This window comes from Castor canadensis, chromosome 6, assembly GCF_047511655.1.
Source record: "Castor canadensis chromosome 6, mCasCan1.hap1v2, whole genome shotgun sequence".
In the NCBI taxonomy this organism is placed as follows: Eukaryota; Metazoa; Chordata; class Mammalia; order Rodentia; family Castoridae; genus Castor; species Castor canadensis.
In genome coordinates this window covers 65,640,631-65,656,628 of record NC_133391.1, presented here as the reverse complement: position 1 = coordinate 65,656,628, position 15,998 = coordinate 65,640,631, and positions in this window count along the sequence as shown.

Below are 15,998 nucleotides of genomic sequence, written 5' to 3'. Positions count from 1 at the left end.
GCCCCCTTTGTTCTTGGGGCTCAGCCTTTGGATGTGAATCTGCTGAGTTGCTGCCCGCCTGCTTAATAACCTTGCTTCCCAAAAGCTTTGGTGCCCCGTCTCACTGTCTGAGCTGTCCTGCATTTCTGGGTGCTCGTTTGGGATTTGGATTGGTGTTTTTACCTCCTTGTTGCCAGCTTAGCATCCCCAGCCTGCCAGGAGGGCCACCCCTGCCAGGTGCCACAGAAGGGAGCCTCTCTCCCGGTAATCTGAGGAGGTGAGTTTCCATCACACAAAGGAACCCAGAAAGGCTTGGGAACCAACTTGGGAGCCCCGTTCATTAGACTGGTAAGAACCTGGGTTAGAATTTAGGCATCTCTTAGGAGGCAGAAGGGGAGCCTGATCAACTTCCAGCAGAGACACCCGAGTAATCCCCTTTTGGGGTGAAACTGTTTCTCTCGAGTTCAGGGAGTGGGCAGAATTACTGTGCTGTTTGAGAATGCGTGAAAGTGCAAGCCTGAGACACAGCATAGTTACAAAGTGAGTGCAGAATCCCAATCTGCAGATTTGTGGCAAACTCATATGTCTAGGGTGAGCCCTAACAAGGCCTCTGGTCCAGGGTTTATACAGACTCACTATGGCTAAGAGATACCTAAATCCCTGCTTGGGGAGCAGCCAGAGAAAGATGAAGTGAGTGGTGTTATTTGTTTTCCCCTGTGTGCCAGAAAGGAGGATCCATACCTCCTCACCACAACCCTCATCCCTTCTGTTTCTGTCTCTGGCTTGAAGTCTAGCAACAGGAGGAATGGGAGGAGGTCAGAGGAAGAACACCCCATGGGGTGCATGCTTAAGAATTTTAAGAAGGGATTTAATGGAGATTATGAAGTCAAGCTAACTCCTGGTAAACTTAGGAACTTCTGTGAAATAGACTGACCTGCTTTTGGTGTAGGATGGCCCTTGGAGGGGTCATTAGGCAAGGCCATAGTCAATAGAGTTTTTGAAGTGGTTGTAAGGGATCCTGGACACCAGATGGTTCCTTGTATTGATTGCAGGCAGGATGCAGTCTTCAGTTGGCCCATGTGGCTAAAGCCCCACATAAAGGAAGCATGTAGGGTCATGGTAGCCAGGGTGGCAGCAGCTCCCAAGTGCAGGGAAAACTGTAAAAAGCCAGAGAAACCCACATTGGTGGGGTACCCTGAGGAGACACCACCCCCTTATGTGCCACTGTACCCCCTCCTTCACAGAAAAGCCTCAGGCTCTGATTGATCTATGCAGCCCATCTAGACAGACTGCTGACAGCTTCTTCTGACTCTAAATACAATCTTGGAAAGCATAAAGTAAGACATGCGTTCCTCTACCTTCCTGATTGCCCTGTGGCCTTGATGGGCAGAGACTTGTGCAAACTAAGGGCACAGATACCTTTTGACTCTGATGACACAGCAGCCTTAAAGCTGAGAGGGCCTAAAGCCAAGATTGCTCAGGAGGAGGAATGGTGACTCTGTGCCTCTAAGAAAGAGATTCCTGAGATTCCTGATCTTCTCTTTAAGATTTCAGGAGTATGGGCTGGGCACAACTCCTGTGGACTGGCCTAGAACATACCTCCAGTGGTGGTAGAATTAGAACCAGGAGCCACTCCTGTTGGCCAGAGGAAATACTACATTCCTCACAAGGCCCAAATTGGGATCCAAAAGCATCTTGACAGGCTCCTAAAGTACAGAATCTTTTAGCCTTGTCAATCTCCCTGGAACACTCCCTTACTGCCTGTTCAAAAACCAGTTCAGACTTTAGGCCAGTTCAGGATCTCTGTGCAGTCAACTCAGCAACTGTTACTTTACACCTTACGGTCCCAAACTCGGACACACTTCTGGGCCTTATCCCAGTTGAGGCAAAGTTCTTTACCTGCCTGGACCTTAAGGACACATTTTTCTGCATCTGTCTGGCCCCACAGAGCCAACTCATCTTGCCTTCCAATGGGAATGTCTAGTACAGCAGAGAAGGGACAATTGACTTGGACTCCATTGCCACAAGGCTTCAAAAATTCTCCCACTATTTTTGGGACTGCCTTGGTGTCCAACCCAAAGGTTTTTTTGGCTACACACTCCTCCAGTACATAGATGACCTTCTATTGGCTGGACCAACTCAGGAGGATTTTATGGAAGGAACTCGTCTCCTTTTCTCCCTTTTGTTGAAGGCAGGATATAAGATTTCCCCCAAAGAAAGCTCAGATTTTCCAGGATACTTTCAAATACCTTGACAATATAGACTGGGCCCTGAGAAGAAACAGGCCATCTGTTCCATTCTGGCCCCCAAGACCTGTTGAAAGATTAAAGAATTTCTAGGGGCTGCAGGTTTCTGCAGGATCTGGATCCCCAGGTAATCTCTCTTGGCAAAACCCCTTTATGAAGCCACAAAGGGTGGAGAATGGGAACCCATGGTACGGGGAGAGGAGTAAGAAAAGGCCTTTAAAGAATTAGGACACTCATAAATGCCCCTGATCTGGATTTGCCAGCTGTGATGAAGCCCTTCTTCTTATGTGTACATGAGAGACTGGGGACAGCAGTAGGAGCCTTGACCCAGCTGCCAGGTTCCTGGCACCTCTGGGGCCTATTTATCAAAGTGACTTGATGCAGTTTCCCGAGGCTGGCTGCCCTGCCTGTGTGCCCTGACGGCCACTGCCATCTTGGTGGCTGAAGCAGACAAACTTATTTTGGGACAAGAACTGACAGTCTGAGTTCCCCTCTTTGCTTTGACTCTCATGGAATATAAAGAAAATTATTGGCTGACAAACTCCCGAATGGTCAGGTATCAAATCATATTATGTGAAAACCTGTGTATCCAACTAGAGGTTGTTAAGATTCTAAACCCAACCACCCTATTGCTGGTTGATTCAGTCCCCCAAGAGCATGTCTGTTTAGAGGTATTCTCCAGCTGGCTCAACTTGAATGATCAGCCTGTCAGTCATTAGGATGTTGGGTATTTCAGATGGCAGCAGTTTTGTCCAGGATGGCACACGTTTTGCAGGATATGCAATAGTGACTCTGGACACTGTCATCGAAGGACATTTGCTGCTGGTTGGGTCCTCTGCACAAAAAGCTGAGCTCATTGCTCTCACACAGGTACTCCAGTTTGCTGCAGGAGTGTGGGTAAACATCTATATGGACTCTAAATATGACTTTACTATCATTCATGTCCATGAAGTCCTATATAAAGAAAGGGGGCTCATTAATTCAGGAGGAAAAAATATTAAGTATGGACAAGAAATTCTGGAACTACTAGAACTGTATGGGCCCCTAAGCAAGTAGCAGTCATGCACTGCTGAGGGCACCAAAAGAAGGAGACAACAGCTGTTCAGGGAAACCAAAAAGCTGATAGGGAAGCCAAGTGAGCAGCCTTCACAGGAGGACAAACTCTGCCTCACTGACAACTGTCTTGTTCCCCTTATCTGAATGGGACCCATGGCTTACTCCACAAGAACAGTCTTGCTTTGACATGGAAGGAGGAAGTTTCCTGCCAGGCAGTGGTGGAAGTTTGCTGACAGCTGAATTGCAATTCCAGAGTTGCTGGCTCCCATATTTGTCAAGCATTTCCATGAAGGAACTCACTCAGGGTGGACAGCTCTTGAGACCACCTTGGCCCAGCATTTTATGTCCCCAAGCTCTCTGGCATATGTGAGAGGTGCAGTCTGTGTGCCAAAAACAATCTCTGACAAGGGCCAAGAGCACCATCCCAAGTGCAAAGTGTTAGAGGAACTCCTTTTAAAAAACCTGATTGTGGACTTTACTGAGATACTACAGGCCAGAGGATTTAAATATATGTTGGTGGTTGTCTACATCTTCTCAGGATGGGTGGAAGCCTTCCCTGCTTGGACTGAAAAAGCCCAGAAAGCAGCCAGGTGCCTGTTAAAGGAAATCATCCCTTGGTTTGGAATACCTGTGTCTGTTGGATTGGACAATGGGATGGTCTTTGTGGCTGAGGTGGTACAGTTGGTAGCTAAGGGTTTAGGAATAACTTGAAAGCTGCACATGGCCTACTGGCCCTAGAGTTCAGGGAAAGTGGAATGTATGAACAGGACTCTAAAATTGCAATTGGGAAAACTATGCCAGGAGACCAACCTACAATGGGATCAGTTACTGCTCATAGCCTTGCTCAGGATTAGGTCTAGCCCCACCAAGTGGATGGGTCTCTTCCTTTTGAAATCCTTTTTGGGTGCCCACCCCCTTTAGTCAAAGGCCTGCAAGGGGACCTTAAGGAAACAGGTGGCCTCACCTTGAGACAACCAATGCAGGCCCTCAGGTTGACTCTCAAAAATCAATGACTGTGTAAGAGAGAGACTCCCCATTAGCCTGACAACTTCCTCACAGACTTATAAACCAGGGGATGCTATTTGGGTAAAGGAAAGGAATGTTCAAGTGCTAAAGCCCTACTAGAGGGGCCCATTTGTTGTTGTTTTATCCACCCTCCCCCACCCCCCACTGCAGTTAAGGTAGCAGAGATTGTTCCCTGGATCCACCACAGCTGAGTGAAGCCAGCTTCCCTCAAGTGGGAGTGCATCCCTGACCCCAGCCTCACCATGCAAGATCACCCTCCAGAATGCCCACACCCTTTCCCAGCAGGACTCTGTTTCCCAGGAGACTACAGGAGACCATGAATGAGGCAGCATCAGCCCTGCTCTAGTCACTCTGGAAGCTGACTCATTTATACACAGCAGAAGTTTGAGGAGTTGCCCATCTCACCTTTGAGGATGAGTCCCTTCCTTGTTTCCTTTTTGCTAATCTTGGTCAGCTCTCTACCTGGGGACCCCCGGGCCTTGGATTGTGACTCATGTATGCACATTACCCGAGCAGGAATTGTTGTTACCAAAACTCTGGTTTTCCATACTTATTATTCTTGTGCAGTCACAGTTGTTAGGTCATATATGCACAACCACATTACCTACTCAGTGTGCTCTCATGATGGTCTGTATATCTGTTTTAACCCTGTCTATCACCCTTGGGAGCAATGGCTAGAGGCCCAAAGCTTCACCAGCACTGGGGAGCTTATTAGCCAGACACAGGTTTACAACCCCAAAAGGCTAATATCTATATACTTTGATGTGTGTGCCATAATAGCTAAAGACTCCTTCTATCAACCTCAGGGTATTGGAAACACCTGTGCAGGCCTGGCCTGGGAGAAAACTTATGTCACATGATAAGTACATGTGCTGGGGAGACAAGGCTTGGCCATGTAATGATGCTGTGGAAATATAAACCTCTAGATCAAGATGATGCTCTTTGACCCAGAGGTGGGTCTGAGCGTCGAAAGGGGGAATGTGACAGGAAGGCTGGGAGGGGAAGGGAGATAATGAGAGACAATGAGCGCATCAGCGAAACAGAAGAAAACCATATTTGAGGAATGTCACCTGGGGCAAGACCAGAGAAGGTCACTTTGGCCCAGAGGTTAAAATGGCCAATGGAATAGTATGTGACCATGTATGAACAAGCTGTACCCCCATTTCTGTATCCCATTGTAAATGGTACATAAGGAGAGCCCCCTTTGTTCTCAGGGCTTGGCCCTGAGAACCTTGCTTCCCGAAAGCTCTGGAGCCCCGTCTCTGTGTCTGAGCCCTCCTACAGCAAGGCAATAGAATGTACATTGGATCTTACTCTCTGAAGATTTGCTGCCCATTTCCCTAAGGGGATGGAGAATCACAAATATTCAAACCCATTGACGTTTAACACTGGTACTAATGAGAACAGATGTTTCTTGAGGTTCATTCCCTAGAAGAGATTTTCCATGTATTTGGTTTGTAATGCAAATATCTTTTTTTTTTTTTTTTTTGGTGGGACTAGAATTTCAACTCATGGCTTGGTGCCCACAAAGCAGGTGCTCTACCACTTCAGCCACACCTCCCATGCAAATTTCTCATTTTCTGCTTTTAATTACTGAAGGAGATTTAAGTATAGACACACAATTTCTTTCTAAATCCTTTTTTTCTTTTATTTCAGTAAGCATTGAGCTCTCCAGTTCTTATTGAAGAAGGAGCACACAGGAATATGCTTTCTCAGATTTCAATATTTGATTGGGTTTCAGGGATCTGTCAGTGTAGTCTGGTGGCAGAAATAACTCCCTGGCTACAGATAGTCCCTCCACTGCCTGAGCTCTTGACTCACAGGCACTCAGACATTTCACGAGATAACTGCTGTATATAGAAATTGTGGAGTGGACACCAAGAAGGAAAAAAATCCTTTCCCTCTCTCTTCAAGATCTCAATTTATTAAAGTCTATAATGACAAATCATCAAAGGACAACTTCTATGATAAAATAGGAGGGTCTAGTAACTTCCAGGGGATGATCAGATTTATTTAAATTCTTGGCATCTTTGCTGTGCTGGGATACTGGTGGCCTTCTTCCATCCCTAGACCTTTCTCCTGGTGCCTCAATTTCAGTCTGCTGTGGTTACACATGACCTAGTTCTCAGAAGGTCACCTGCACCTACAAAGTAGTATTCATCCTCTCAAGAATGTTTGTATCATGGAAGGTTTGACAAAAATCCCACCAGCCAGTTTCAAATATATTTATAAAAGGAAAACCTCTCTCTCTCCTGACTTCTTTTTTCTTCAGCTATTTCTTGTACTTATTACTTAGCAAATTTAAAAGTTATAGCAAACATATCTGTGCAATTAAGAAGAAACTTGGACTGGAGATGTGGCTCAAGTAATAGAGCACCTGCTTTGCAAGTGCAAAGCCCTGAGTTCAAATCCCAGTCCCATTAAAAAAAAAAACAAAAGAAGAAGAAAGTATTATTCTACATAGAAATCTGGGCTGAATCTTGACATTCGACAGGATAGATAGTAAGTATCACACGTACAAGCTCATCATAAGTACACAGAAAATATTTGTTGAGTGAATGTGAGTATGTATACTCTGGATATTCATCTGTTAAAAGTGAAGAATTATACCCTAAATGACAGCGTCGTGAGAACATTTCTACTTCAATTTATAGTGCTGCTGCTTTGTATAGTCCTTGGTAGAGGATGGTATGGCAGAGAGACTGTTTTAGCACAAAGATGCCCAAGTAAGCAGCTGGATTTCTGAAGTTACAATTTCAATTCATCTTTGGAGAAGTCTGACTTTATATAACAATATTCACAGAATGATCATTTAACTGTGGGAAGGCAAATACTTAATTCTTGAGGATGAAGTCACTATATATCTGAAACACATACACTGACTAAGATACTCACCAGCCTATAAAGTAGTATATATTGAGAGCATTTGCTCCTAAATATTGGTATTTATAGGATTGCTGGTATGCCACAGAGGGTATTATTTAAGCCTGAATAATTCAGGCTCTAGAATGTATGGTTGGGGTCCTTGAGGTTAGACCACATCCTGGAGGCAGCATGGAATTTACTCCAGGAGGGGAACAATATTATCAACACTGATCATCTTGGGGTTCAAAAGGAGCAGTTTTGGACTAGGGAGAAGTGGAGACTAACAATTCTTTCTGGGGAAGGACAATGGTATCTGTAATAAAAATGCCAAGGATAGTGGCTGAGCTAGTCTCTGCTACAGGGAAATCCAATGAGAACAAAGCAAGAATTTGAGACCTTAAGTGTGGGCCTGTGAGTAACTTCAACCAACTGTGTGATTTTTTGCACCATATCATGGTTATTCTCAAGCATTTAATAAAGTTTTGTTAAATAACACTGCCCAGTTGACTGTGCTTGAGGGTTAAAAGAAAGGTTACTATCGTGGCCTGAGCCCATCAGCTTGGGATAGAAGGGTGGAGGGGTGTGTGTGTGTGTGTGTGTGTGTGTGTGTGTGTGTGTGCGTGCGCATGTACACCCATGTGCACAGCAGGTGGGGAGTGCACAGTCCCCACACGGCAGGAGGTACAACCATTCTCTGAGCTGCAGTGGTTCAGGGTGAGAATGGTGGGCTGTGTTGACTCACCAACATGGTGGATTTGTGAAATGAAACATAAGAATACCTCACTGGATTTCCAAAATTCTCCTGGGGATTGGAAGGATGGGTCCTGCAATAATTTATTTGTGGAGGTGTGGTATCTTTGTAATTTGCAGGAGTTTTTATTTGTTGTTGTTGTTGTTTGTTTGTTTTGAGACAGGGTCTTACCATATTGCCCAGGGTGACCTCAAAATCAAGAGTTCCCTGTCTTGGGAACTTTGAATAGTGGGTCCCATATGACTCGGAATGAGCAAATGCTCTATACATTTTCTGAATATTTCCTCTGAGCCCCCATCCCAGCAGGAAGGCAGGAGATTCACTTAGTCATTGAGTCTTCATCTTCCTGGCCTCATGCCAGGGTTCTTGGCTCTGAGCACCATCTCTATCTTCTGATGATGCTGAGTCCCCTGTCCTCCCAGGCAGCTTGATCCTTTCAGTCTGTGCTTGACACATCCAAGTCACACAGGTTATGGAATTTTTGGAAATGATGTCCTGGTCCTCAGAATCTACCCTATCTGGTGTTTCATATGGCCAGGTCCTCTGAGTTCTTTCCACATCCCTATAGCCATGTCAGGAAGCAGGAACAGGTGGAGGGAAACCCTCCCTGTCTCCTCCTGGTCCTCTCACAGACGTGTTTTCAGCCTTTCTGTCCTCGGTGGATTTAGGTTGCAGAAACAAAAGCCTAGAAAGAAAGTACCTCCTGATCAGCCTCTTCTTTCTCTCTGCCACAAAACTCCTAGGTCCTAGACAAGGGAGCAGAGCAAGCTGCTCTTTAATATGGGAATAGAGTGGGATAAATATGGGGCAAAGAAAGTATCAACAATCTGGAAAACCTTTCTGTTAAAGGATAATAAAAGGTGCCTAAGTTTTTTTCCCTAAAGTTTAGTGAGTTTTTGGGGCCCCTGGATAAAGTAAATTTTTCTTATGACGTCATTCTGGAATGAATCTGTGTAAAAGGGTTTGTACTCTGATCACAAGAAATACTCAAGTTGAAATAAGAGCATCAGACCCAAGCCTACTTCTGAAACTTAATAACTATATGACTGAGTAATTCATGTCATTGCATAGATCAGGTATCAGCCAACTTTTTCTCTAAAGGGCCAGATAACAAATATCTTAGGCATACTAGCTGTAGCTTTCTGTCACAATGACTCAACTCTAGTATTGTAGCAAGTATTAGCCCAGAGAAAATACCTCACAAGTGAGTATGGCTGGATTCCAATAAAATGATTGATAGTGAATTTTGGATTTCATATAATTTTTACATTGCAAACATTATTCTTTGATTTTTTTAATACAACAACTTAAAAGGATAAAAACCATTTTAAGCTGTTGGGTTATGCTAAAACAAGCAGCAGCCAGATTCACCTATAGCTGTGGCTTGCCCCTCCCTTTCTGAATTCTTGGTCTAGACGTCAGTTTTCCCACTTGCAATTAGGAAACACATGACTATCAGGGTTGTCAGAACAAACAGAGGCAGATTTTTTTTACTTTGCTTCTTAAATTTAAACCATTATTGCTAAATGAGCTAAATTAAGAAGACCTAATTGTCCAAATTGTCAACTAAATTGAAGACAAAAGTAGCTAGAGCTAAAAGTAACAATCTTTGCAGAGGCCACTTACTGACTCTGTTTTCATCTTTCATCTGTGTAAAACAGAATTGATGTCACTAACCTCAAAGCGAGGTCTTTAAGTGAGCAGAATGCCTATGGTTGGTTCTTTCCTTCAGAAAATACCAGGCCTGGTAGTGACCAGGTACTATTTACCTATCCATTGTGTGTGGAGAAAAGGATCAGAATTGCATTCCAAGAGCACACACATTCAAAAGGGGTCAGAAACTGTCGTTAACTAATGAGGAAGATGCAGGGGACTCTTGCTTAGTGACTTTTAGGTCTTCTTTCTCTGCCATATATCTGGGGATCTGTTTTAACATTGAATGTAGCATGAAATACACTCATTTTGAATGCATATATTAGGCTATAAGTCAAAATCCCAAGACACTGCAATTTGTGTATTACCTACAACATAGTATACAATTGTATTTTAGGGAGAGGTTACAAGTCATTTATCCATAAGGCTAGGCAGGTAAGACAAATGTCTTAAGCAGCCAGGGATAAGACAAAAGGAAATGGTGTGGCACCATGCAAACTGTAGAGTGTAGCCTGTACTCCTTTTTTTTTTCTTTGGCAGTAATGGGGCTTGAACTCAGGGGCTCACACTTGCTATGCTTGCTAGGCAGGTGCTCAGTCACTTGAGCCAGTCTGCCAGCCCTAGCCTGCATCCCTCTTAAAAGCACTTAAATAGGGTTCGGCCACGTCCCTGGCCACGTCGCGCCCGCTCTCGCCATCTTCGCCGCTTCCTCTCAGGGGTCGCCGCCTCCGCCGCCTCCTGAGCCGCTGAGCCTCGGGGCCGCCGCGCGTTTGCTACCTGTCGCCGCCGCCATGAACATCTTCCGGTTGACCGGGGACTTGTCCCATTTGGCGGCCATCGTCATCCTGCTGCTGAAGATCTGGAAGACGCGCTCCTGTGCCGGTATTTCTGGGAAAAGCCAGCTTCTGTTTGCACTGGTATTCACAACTCGCTACCTGGATCTTTTTACTTCATTTATTTCATTGTATAGCACGTCTATGAAGATATCTGGCCAATGACATGGAAGAGGACAACCAGGCTCCTAAGCAAGACATATTTTACTTTCTTTACGGAAAGAACTACTTCCAGCGCCCTCTGTTCCACAAGTTACGGTACCAGATGATCCGATCCATGGGCTGGAGGATGCGGGTGTCCCGAGAGGAGTGTGAAGAGATCCAGGCCTATAACCCGGACCTCTGGGTGTGGGGGCGAGACGGCACCCACCTGCCTTAGAACTCTGTTCCATCATCGGCTTCAGTAAAGATCGCTGTGCCCAGGGAGATGGGAATGTTCATCAGGAAGTCTAAACCAACACTGAAGCCAGCTTGAGCAAGGAAGAGCAAGGAGTTTCCCAAACCTAGAAGAACCCAGATTCTTCCAGAACAAGCCTAATAAAACTACCCCACTCCTCGGTGTGGGGGCACACCTGGGAGTCCATGAAGGAATGAAGGGAAATCAGGCCTTGCTGGGTCCCTTCTTTCCTGAGGCACCTGTAGTCTCACCAAAATTCACGTTGCGGTCATATGCTCACGTATATTTGGTTTGCCAGATTTGATGACTGTTTTTAATATGTAAACTTAGACACGTGGGATCATAATAGAGTTAGTGTAAATATAGTTAATATAAATCATAAGTTATATTGAATTATTTTGAATAAGTTGGTCATAAAATGTTTACTATATTTATTTGCAATGTTTTGAGATGGTTGTAGATTTGAAAACATGCTGTTCTTTATATTTTCATTATTCAGTTTATAACTTACACATTCATAAATGTTTTTACTCTTACAATAAGTTCTTTTTATCCATTCTACTTATATATTATAGCTATGTAAGAATACTCAAATTGTTGGGAATATACATTTTTATTTGATGTTTTAGCCTTTGTTGTTGAACTGTGAACATCGACTTGCACTGACAGGTTGGTTTGCCATTTTATAAAGGGTATGTGTTTTGTAAGAGCGCCCATGTTTTGTGTGTTCAAAGAGGACAGGGCCACTCTTCCCTTGGGGAAATACAATAAAGATGAAATGTCCTTTAATAAAAAAAAAAAAAAAAAAAAAAGCACTTAAATAGAACAAAACAAAATATGCAACAAACAAAAAACAAAACATTGGGATTTTTGTTTGTTTTTCTGGTGTTGGGGATCAAACCCAGAGCCTCACACATGCTAGTCAAGTGCTCTCTGCTGAGCTATATTCCCAAACCCCCAAAACATTGTTCTGATCCAACCAAACAAGTTGGTCAGTTGAATATGGACTTTAGTTTTTGGTTTTTGACCCCTATTGTAGAATAAGTGAAAGAAGAAGGTAACTGTGATACTGTATAGGATACAGAGTTGTCCTATAAGTGTAACTTATAGGGGCCGATTTGGGAAAGAAGGCTTAGACAATGAGGCCTTTGTTGTGTAACTGCACAGGGAGTGATGAATAAATACACTTGCTTGGAAGTTCTAGGTCCTGGTTCTGGCATTTCCTAGTAGTAAGCTAGAATTTGTTATCTACCTGAAACCTTCTTTACAAGGATTAAATAAAATATTTGAAAATGTATTAATGAACTATAAATTGCTGTGAAAATCTTAGTTACATTTTTGTGTGTGTGTGTGTGTGTGCAGGACTGGGGTTTGAACACAGGGCTTTGAGCTTGCAAAGCAAGAGTTTGATCCACATATCCAGCCCATTTTGTTATAGTTATTTTGGAGATGGTGGTCTCTTGAACTATTTGCCCGGGCTGGCCTTGAATTTAAAGCTTCCTGGTCTCAGCCTCCCAAGAAGCTAGGACTATAGGCATGAGCCCCTGGCTTCTGGCTTAGTTTCATTTTCTTGTACACAGCTGATGAGTGATTGCAGGTACCTAACAAGATAGTAGGCATCCACTGCCACTACTTGCTTCTTTTACCATTCTCCTACTGACTTTGTCTCACTAGCAGCTAGGCAGTAAGGAGCACCTTTTTATTACAAGGCTGAGAATTATATAATCAACTCTTTGAGCTGTAACTCACTGTTATCATTACCTGGACCACACATGATACATTACCTGGTGCTGGGTTAGTTCTTTCTATTCTGCTGTTGTCCATTGCCTGTGATATCATCATTCTATGAAACAGTTGGTATCAGATAATAAAATAGAACAACCTTACTTGTGATATTTAAGAAAATAGATCCAAGAGTTATTGGATGTATGGCACAGTGGCACATACCTGCAATTCCAGAGACTGAGGCAGGAGGATACAAGTTTGGCCAACCTGGGATACAATGGTGAGATCCTGCCTCAAAAAAAAAAAAAAGTCAGAGCACATATCGGCATATTGTGTGATTTTTTTTTGTTGTTGTTGTTAAGAACAAAGGAGACTTCCCCTGCAAGCTGCTGGGAGCCTGGATGCAATTGTCCAAGTACAGCCCTTACCCTATGTCTTATATATGTTAACTCTCCAGTACTTCTACCTACAAAGAAAGCACAGACTCTTCTGAAGATGGCAGCTAGAGGGAGGAAGCAGAAAGCGTGCCTCCTAAAGTAAAATCTTGGAGAGACACTGGAGATACACCTTACAGGAAAAACCACTGAGAAGAGACAAAACTTTGACTCCTCCACACCTCCAGCCTGCACATAGCATCTCCACTTCACGTTAAATGGAGAAACCAGGAGGGCCCCCGCACTGCTGCCAGACTGCAGCGCCCAGACAGCTTGGGAAGACACAGACCACAGGTGAGCTAAGCAGCACCTGGTACTCCCACAGACAACCCTGGGCCAGATCAGCATAGCTCCCTGGACAGATTGACCCCCATCCAGGGAAAAAAGAAAAAAAAAACCTGAATAATAAACAATAACAACAAAAAAGACACATAGCAAAGAGGGTGGGGCACCCTGAGCGCTGAAGGGGGGAGAAGGGAAATCCCTCACAACAAGCCAGCTAGGAAGGCAGGAGTGGTGGCACACGCCCAGCAACCAGGAGCGGGAAAGCTTGTAAAAGCAGCGGTAGGAGGAAAACGCCACAGGAGAGTGGGGAAGACCCACCTCCCATGTGAACTGTAAATAAGCACACAGACCTGAGAAAGCAGGTGCAGTGTCACCCTCCTCAGTGTTCTTGGAAAGGGGAAAGCTTGTAGCAGTGGCAGTCGTGCCCAGGAGAACTCTAAGTAAACAAAGCCTGCAGGGCCAGGTGAGTGTTAAACTCACTCCTAAGATCTGCATAAATAAAGCCTCCAGCAACAGCAGGCTGTAAGCAGCAGGCAGGTGAGCCACAGCCTCAGATAGACATTCACTGAACTGTCTCCAGACTCTTTTTTTCTTTCTTCCTTTGATGAGACAAAAACTGAACTACACCTGCATGCTGAAAAACTTACTGAAACTGTATTGCATTTGAACTTGGGACATTTTGTGGTGTTTTGTTTTGTGTTGTTTTGGGTTTTTTTGGTTTTTTTTCCCCTTTGATGAGACAATGACAGAACTACTTCCGAGACACCATCTCCAGGACTGGAGGCTGAGGGATGAACACCAAAATTATTAAGACTGAAACTTTATTGCATTTGAACTTGGAGATTTTTTTTTTCTTTTCATTTATTTATTTATTTTTTATTTTAATTTTTTTTCAATCCTCTCTCTGTCTCTCTAATGCCTGTTCAGCTTACTGTTGATTAGTACACTATCTCTCCCTGTTTATATCTTTGAAACTTTTTTTGTTTGTTTCTTTGTTTTGTTTGTTTCTAATTGTTTGTTTATTTGTTTTTCCCTTTATATTAAACTTCTTTGCTTTCCATCTCCTCTCACCCTTCCATTCTAAATATCACCATTGTTATTATTACAAGCTAGAAAATACTTAATTGACACAGTACAGGGACAATAACAACACCAAGGGCAATGATGGGAAGACAGAAAAAACAGGGAAACCAGTTTCCCCACAGCAAAAAATTAGTACAGGAACCAGAGGGAAATGAAGAAAACAGATACTCAGATCCAGACTCCAACAAAATGAAGATAAACTATGCCATAGAACCCAATGAAGCCCACAAGAACTATCTAAAAGAAGAAATACTACAGGTAATCAATGAAAATTTTATAGAGATGATACTTGATATGGTCAACCAAAATGTACAGGAGACACTCAAGAAATTCCAAGACAACAAAAATAGAGAAATTGAAAAAGCACAAGAAAACAAAAGAAACCATAGAAGCACTGTATAAACACCAAAGTGAAACAAAGAACATGATTAATAAAGAGATAAATGAACTCAGGACAAAAATAGACAACATTAAAGAGGAAACCAGCCAGGATATGGAAAACCTCAGAAAAAAGAACGAAACAGAATTGCAAAACAAAATGGAGGGCCAATCCAGCAGAATAGAACAAACAGAAGACAGAATCTCAGAACATGAAGATGAAATGGTAATTAAAGGAAAACCAAAGAACTATTAGTTAAACAACTCAAGACCCATGAAAAGAAAATGCAAGAACTCACTGACTCCATCAAAAGACCAAACCTGAGAATCATGAGCATTGAAGAAGGAGAAGAGGTGCAAGCAAAGGGAATGTGTAATATATTCAACAAAATAACAGAAAATTTCCCAAATCTAGAGAAATCTCTTCCCATACAGATGCAAGAGGCCTTCAGAACACCAAACAGACCAGACCAAAATAGATCTACCCCATGGCATATTATCATTAAGACAACAAATACAGAGACAGGAGAAAGAATACTGGAGGTTGTAAGAGAGAAAAAACAAATAACATACAAAGGTAAACACATCAAAATCACAGCAGACTTCTCAACAGAAACATTAAAAGCAAGAAGAGCTTGGAGTGAGATCTTCTGGGCACTGAATGAAAATAACTTCAACCCCAGGATACTCTACCCAGCAAAACTATCATTCAAAATAGATGGAGCAATAAAAGTCTTCCATGATAAGCAGAAACTAAAACAACATGTGACCACAAAGCCACCTCTACAAAAGATTCTTCAAGGGATTCTGCACACAGAAAGTGAAACCCAACATAACCATGAAAGGGCAAACAGCACCAAACTACAGGAAAAGAAAAAGCAAGAAAGTAGAGTAACCTCAACTTAGGTACACACAATCAAACCTTCAAACAACTGAGACAACTAAATGACAGGAATCACCACATACCTATCAGTACTAACAGTTAATGTTAATGGACTTAATTCCCCCATCAAAAGGCACTGCTTGACAAAATGGATTAAAAAGGAAGATCCAACAATTTGTTGCTTACAGGAGACCCACCTCACCGACAGAAATAAGCATAGGATAAGGACGAAAGGTTGGAAGAAGATTTACCAAGCCAATGGCCCCTGAAAACAGGCAGGAGTAGCAATACTTATCTCTGACAAAGTACACTTCAAACCTACATTGATCAAACGAGATAAAGAAGGACATTCCATACTAATAAAAGGGGAAATAGACCAAAAGGAAATAATAATCATCTACCTG